The sequence below is a fragment of the Canis aureus genome, chromosome 1 (assembly GCF_053574225.1).
Source record: "Canis aureus isolate CA01 chromosome 1, VMU_Caureus_v.1.0, whole genome shotgun sequence".
Classification (NCBI taxonomy): Eukaryota; Metazoa; Chordata; class Mammalia; order Carnivora; family Canidae; genus Canis; species Canis aureus.
Genome location: NC_135611.1, coordinates 72,881,661 through 72,887,660, shown reverse-complemented (window position 1 = coordinate 72,887,660; position 6,000 = coordinate 72,881,661).

Below are 6,000 nucleotides of genomic sequence, written 5' to 3'. Positions count from 1 at the left end.
TGTCACTGAAGGTCCTCTGCCTGTGTCACGTGCAGATCTAGGGTCTCCAAGAGAAATGCTGTGACCAGGAGACCCCCAAAGGCAGACAGTGTTAGTCAAGGCTCAGATTTCTTCCAACTAGGACAGTGGTTCCCAAACCTTGCTGCCTGCTGGATCACCTGAGCACACTGACCACCGTGATGTCTGGGAGGCCGGCAGCCTGAGGGAGGCAGAGTGTCCAGGAGGGGGTGGGCACATGCAGGCAGCGGGGGGTTCTTAAGACCCCAGGGGTTCCAGTGTGTGGTGAGGTTGGGGAACCGCTGACCTGAGGCCTTGTCTTGTCGTGTCAGTAAGAATCCAGGCAGTTTGGCGTGAATCCCTGGGTGACGGACGTGTGGTGTCTGGCAAGATCCCTAAGCCCCGCAAAGGCAACTAGAGGCCCTACATGCCCATTGGAAACATCTGGGGACTCTCGAGAATGAGACGGGCAGGCTAGAAGGGCCCTGGAGGACACCAGGCTGGCGGCAGGGACAGGCTCCTTGGAGGGACTAGACTCCGGGCAAGGAGGTGTGGTTATGGCCACAGCAGCACTCTCACAGCACAGTGAGTCCGCTGTGCACGGGGCCTTGGCCTGCTGGCTCCCAGATCCCGGCTCTGGACACCCCTGTGCCCCGCCGGAGTGGCCAGGCCTGTTTCCTTTCCCTGGGACAGGCCCCCAGGTGGGCACATATATCACTCAGACAACAGGCCGTTGGTTTGCCTTAGACGCCTGATCCTTTGCGCTCTCGCCTCCTGAAAAGGCTGCGGAGAAGGGCTGGGCCACCAGCAGGACGCAGGGCGGTGGCACGCGGGGCTCTGGCTGGCCCCGAGGCAGCCGCTGGGCCGTCGGGTCTCGGGCCCGCTGAGTGTGGGAGCGGAGGCCTCGTGGGGCTGCGGCGGGAAGGGGGTGGCGAGCAGGGCCGGGTGTCCCCGGGGAGCGCTGCAGGGCCGCCGCCGCTGTCCCCACACCACAGGGTTGCGGGGTGGCGGGTCGGAGGGGGCTCCCCGCAGGCCACCGCCCTCACCACCAGGGGGCAGCGGTTAGCCAGAATCAGGGGTGTCTAGGCTCGCAGTGTCTCCTTGAGAGACGATCGTCCTTAGAACACCGTGTAGACGCTCCGCCGCGCAGCCCCCGCCGCCAGCAGCCCCGCCGGCCCGCAGGCCCGAGCCCCGGCGCCCCAGGCCCGGCTCTCCCGCCCGGCCCTGCCGACCCAGCTCACCGCGCCGGGCAAGAGCGAGCCGGCGCCCCGGGGCCCCGCAGCCTCCGTCGGGCTCGGGCTGGCGGTCCGCAAAGGAATCCACCGACGCGTGGACCAGCTGGCATTGGGGTGGAGTCATTTAGTTTTCCTCCTCACGTGTCTGTTTGCCAAGCGCCACTTTCATAACCAGAGGAACAGGTGTCCTGGAGGGTCGGCGGCCCACGTGCCCCCCCTGGGTGTCGCTGTCGGCCGGCCCCCCTCTGTGAGCCTGGGCAGCCCCCGCCCTCTGGCCCTGAGCCCCCGCGGCGGGCGGGCCTCGCGCACCTGGTGGGCTGCGTGCACCGTGCACCGCCCGGGCGCCTGGAGGAGGTCACCTGCGCTCAACTCCGGCCCCGCGCTCCTGAGCCGTCCTCTCCTCCTGCACAGGTGATCACTGGCTCCAAGCCTGCCCATTCCAGTCACACCATCTGGCACAACCTGGGTGGGATTTGTGCCCAGACTGCTTGGATTTTGAGTTCAATGGACACGGTACTCTGCAAATTGTGGTGCTTCTACCTGCAGGAGCTCCCCTTTGCAGCAGGAATGCACACCTGTCAGGTGGAGGAGAGAGGGGGTGGGGAAGGAGACCCGGCCAGGACTGAGGAACTAACAGGTGACTGCACCTGCCTGAGCAGCCAAAACGTCCTAACCTATAAGAGAGACTCTGGCATTTTCTTTTAATGTTTGTTCACCTTAATCCTTGTTAGTATCTGAATGGAACTGGGAACTACGGTGATTCCACTGGAATCATAGGACATACCTGGGAATCAGGGGAACAGACAAACCTCAGGTCCCCAGCATACACCCACCCTCTGCCACTTCCTCTCGTTTTCTGTGAACTGATCAGCCTTCTTTATACTGCACAGTGACTATAACCCAGACTTAGGGCATAATTACTCTCCACGCCATGGAGAACTATCATGGTCCTTTATTCTTCTTAAAATAAATGTGGCTGAGAGCCACCTGTGCAAAATCTAGTCTCTTTCATTGCTGGAGGCTCTCCTTCTCCCCATGGCTGTGCAAGGGTCCTGGGGTTTTATAAACAACCTGTGTTTGCAGCCCTTACAATCCCAGGAGGTGGAACCTGCCCACATCCTTGCCAATGGCTGTGCCTGGGGATCTCCCAGAGGCCACCCTCTGTAGACCAGGCTCCCACAGCATGAGTGCAGAAGGGTTACAGCCCTCAGGCTTTCAGAAACCCCTGCTCCTTCCCCCAGTGATGGTGAGTCTCTTCTCCCTTCTCTTGCTCCACTAGGCAAGGGACCCTTCACTCCTCGATCACAGTGACTTTATAGGAGGAATTCTCCCTCCCTGGGATTAAGAAATTTTTTTTTTCCTTTAAAAGTTTGCCTCTCAGCGTCCTTGGCGACTCAGGAATTCTAATTCCTGGAATGTCAAGTGCTGAACAGTGACTCTTTCTCCTCTTTGCATTCCTGTCGTTGAATCCTGATTGTCCATGGGACAAGGATGTCCTTGGTGGAGAAGGGGACATGTCCCTAGAAGTGGGACACAAACAGGAAATGAACACTGACATTTCAAAAAGTACCACTCCCCTTGCCTCACACATGACCCAGGTCTGCAGGTGGGGAGAGGCCCCCTCAGCATCTAAAGACGGTTTCCCTTCACCTCTGACAACTGTAGCCCAGGATCTGCTCTAGAAAATTATCTCAAGATTAAGGGGTCTTCTTCTAGGAAGGAGGGTAGTGGTTCCTACAGGGAGAAGAGAGGATCTCCCCAGAAGTCACTGACAGTCACAACCCCAGGAGACACTTTCCAGAAATGTTCAAGTAGGCACAGTAGCAGAGGGTTAGGGACTGTACCTAAGATAAGGACCTTGTGTGTGTGTGTGGGGGGGGGCGGGCAGGGAGGAGTGTGGTCCCTTGATTGCTGGTCCCAGGACTGTAGCATGAAGCGCTGACTGTAGTTCTTGGCAATTCTCTTTAATGATCCTTACTGGTGGCCAGCCTTCCATCCCTGGTCTGGCCCAGCCGTGCGTGCTGCCTTGTCTGGAGTAACAGCTCCTGAGATCCAATCCTGGCTGCCTGCTTCCCAGCCCAGAGGAGCTGCAGACCTCTCCCAACGTCGGTTCATTCATCCGGAACATGGGGTAAGGGTGTTATGGTGCACAAAGGCCACCACCCAAAGCACAGTGTTTGTGACTATATCCCAGTTGTCTATGGGCTTCAGGAGGCCACAAGGAAGTTGACTGGGATTTCGGCTGCATGTTTTTTCCATTCTTGCTTATCTGTACTTTCTAAGGTTTTCATAATGATTACTTTTTTTTTTTTTTTTTTTTAACTAACAAGAATAACAGAAGAAACTGCTGGAATGACAATGTTCAACGTACCTCTGAGACTCCTAGAAAACAGCCACTGCTAAGTTGTTCATGAAAGCTCGAAAAGGAGGAGACAAGTCAGGGCAATGATGCATTATTGTGCCATCCCCAGGAGCAGTGACATAGGAATGTATGACATTTTTGCTCATGAGCCAGGTAACTGGTTTGATTAATTGTTCCACTTGCTAGTGAGAGATTCACACTCTTCACTTTTACAACAAATCACTGCATTTCCGTTAGATTCCGTATTTGTCCAGGACACAGAGATTGAAATTTCAAAGTAATCCTTCAGTCATGTCTTCTGGCAAGTCCAATTTGCCAGGACCATTTGGAGAGTGAACCCACTGGATGTCTACAAAGTCTACAACTGAGCTTTTGGCTCAGTTTTCTGAGAATGTGCAAGCGAAGAGGGGGAAGGACACCAGATTCCCCAATATATCACAGATCAGCAAATTTCACCAAGGTGAGGCCTGGACACAGCGTTGCGTTTTGCCAACATTCTGTCCACAGATGACCTATTTCAGTGCATCGTGCACATTTGAGGGCTTGAGAAGCAGAAAGACGCAGGGCAGAAAACCATGATGCTGGAAGCTGGTTTGGTGGAGTCACTCCATGGTCACCTTAGTCCTTGACTCTCCATCCAGCCTTGAGCACACAGCACCCCTGAGGCAGCGTGTTGGGATGGTTCCAGCTGAGTATTGTGGTCTCAGGTTCCTAATCATCTGTCCATCTCTGCCGGGTCCTGTGACCTCAGGTGCTCAGCCCTCCCCAGACCTCAAGGCCTTATTACATGTTCTATGCTTTTTCTGTTTTCTGATAATTCTATAATCTTCAGTGATAAATCAAAAAGTATGATCACCACAAGGATGTTTTGATGTTTTAAGGGCCCTCATAAATTCCAGAGCATCATTAAGAATAATAGTAGTAGCTACGTGGTAGGAATGTTTGCTCAGTGAACTATCTTAGGAGGTGGATCAAGGGGTCTCATTGTGGTTTCAGAATGTATATCTTTAATGACTAATGATGTTGGGTACCTTTCATGTATTTAATGGTACTTTTGAGAAGTATCTGTTCAAAAGAGAAAAATTGTTAACCTTTGATTTAGAATCCATGAAATAAACTTGTTTATTTTTGAACAAGTTTCCATTTACATGAGATCAGTGTAAAAACAATGCCCTAGAGCATGATTCTATTAGAAAAAGTGGTTGCAAATTCTAATAATTCTAGCAAAGATTGGTAATATTACCCTCATTTTCAAGGCTTCAATAATCCTGTACATAATTGCAGAATTCTTGGCCATGGTTGTGCTGTACTGGCCATCATGCATAGTGTCCTACAAATTTGTATTTAGAAGCCTTGTTCGCTAAAATCCTTTTTTCTCAAGGGACTTCCTGCTCTAAATGTCAGCTGAGCTTCCACACCTCACTTCTGAGCCAATTCTCGGTGATTCTGAACAACTAATAACCAGTGGAGTACAGCCCAAAGCCCCAAAACCTGAGTTTGCCTGTAACAGGTGACATTCAGGCCTGGCACCTCTGGCAATCTGATGATGCCCACAGATCCTGTATCATGATAATGCTTTTAAATGCTTGCAATAAAGTACATGAAATTACAAGGTGATTAGATATTGAAGTACATTTATGAAAATACAAATATATTCGTAACATGATAATATGTGTCCCTCCAGTGGTGGATGTTCTAAGTGCTGTAATTTTGAAATAGTGACAAGTGTAAACAGTTTTCTAGGATGTATGAACCAATTGTAATGTGATATGAAGCATCTGATTTCTCATGATGACTAGTCATGAGTACTGCTAATATTATCCTGGTCAGTTAGTGACATACAGACTTGAAGGGAATGCAAATTTTGGCCAACATGTAGAAAAAAATAAAGATATTCTTATCCATTTATAAATTCATAGCCTCTGTCATGAATTGTGTACCACACAATTCAGTGTTAAAGGTCCAACACTCAGAGTGACTGTGTTTGGATACAGAGCTTTTAAGAGGTAATGAATGTTGAATGAGATCATAAGTGTGGGTTTGTTATCTAATAAGATTAGTAGCATTATAAGAGATACAGAGAAACTGATCTATGTCCCCCCCCATGCACATACAGTCTATTTTTAAGACACAACAGGAAGGTGGCCATGTATGTATAAGACAGGAAGCAGGGACACCTGAGTGGCTCAGCAGTTGAGCATCTGCCTTTGGCTCAGGGCCTAACCCCAGGATCTGGAATCGAGTCCTGCATCGGACTCCCTGCGAGGAGCCTGCTTCTCTCTCTGCCTGTGTCTCCCCGCCTCTCTCTCTGTGTCTCTCATGAATAAATAAATCTTAAAAAAAATTAAAAACTAATTATCTTAAAACAAATGGCTATTTGATATGGTATGCACTTGAATATATGAT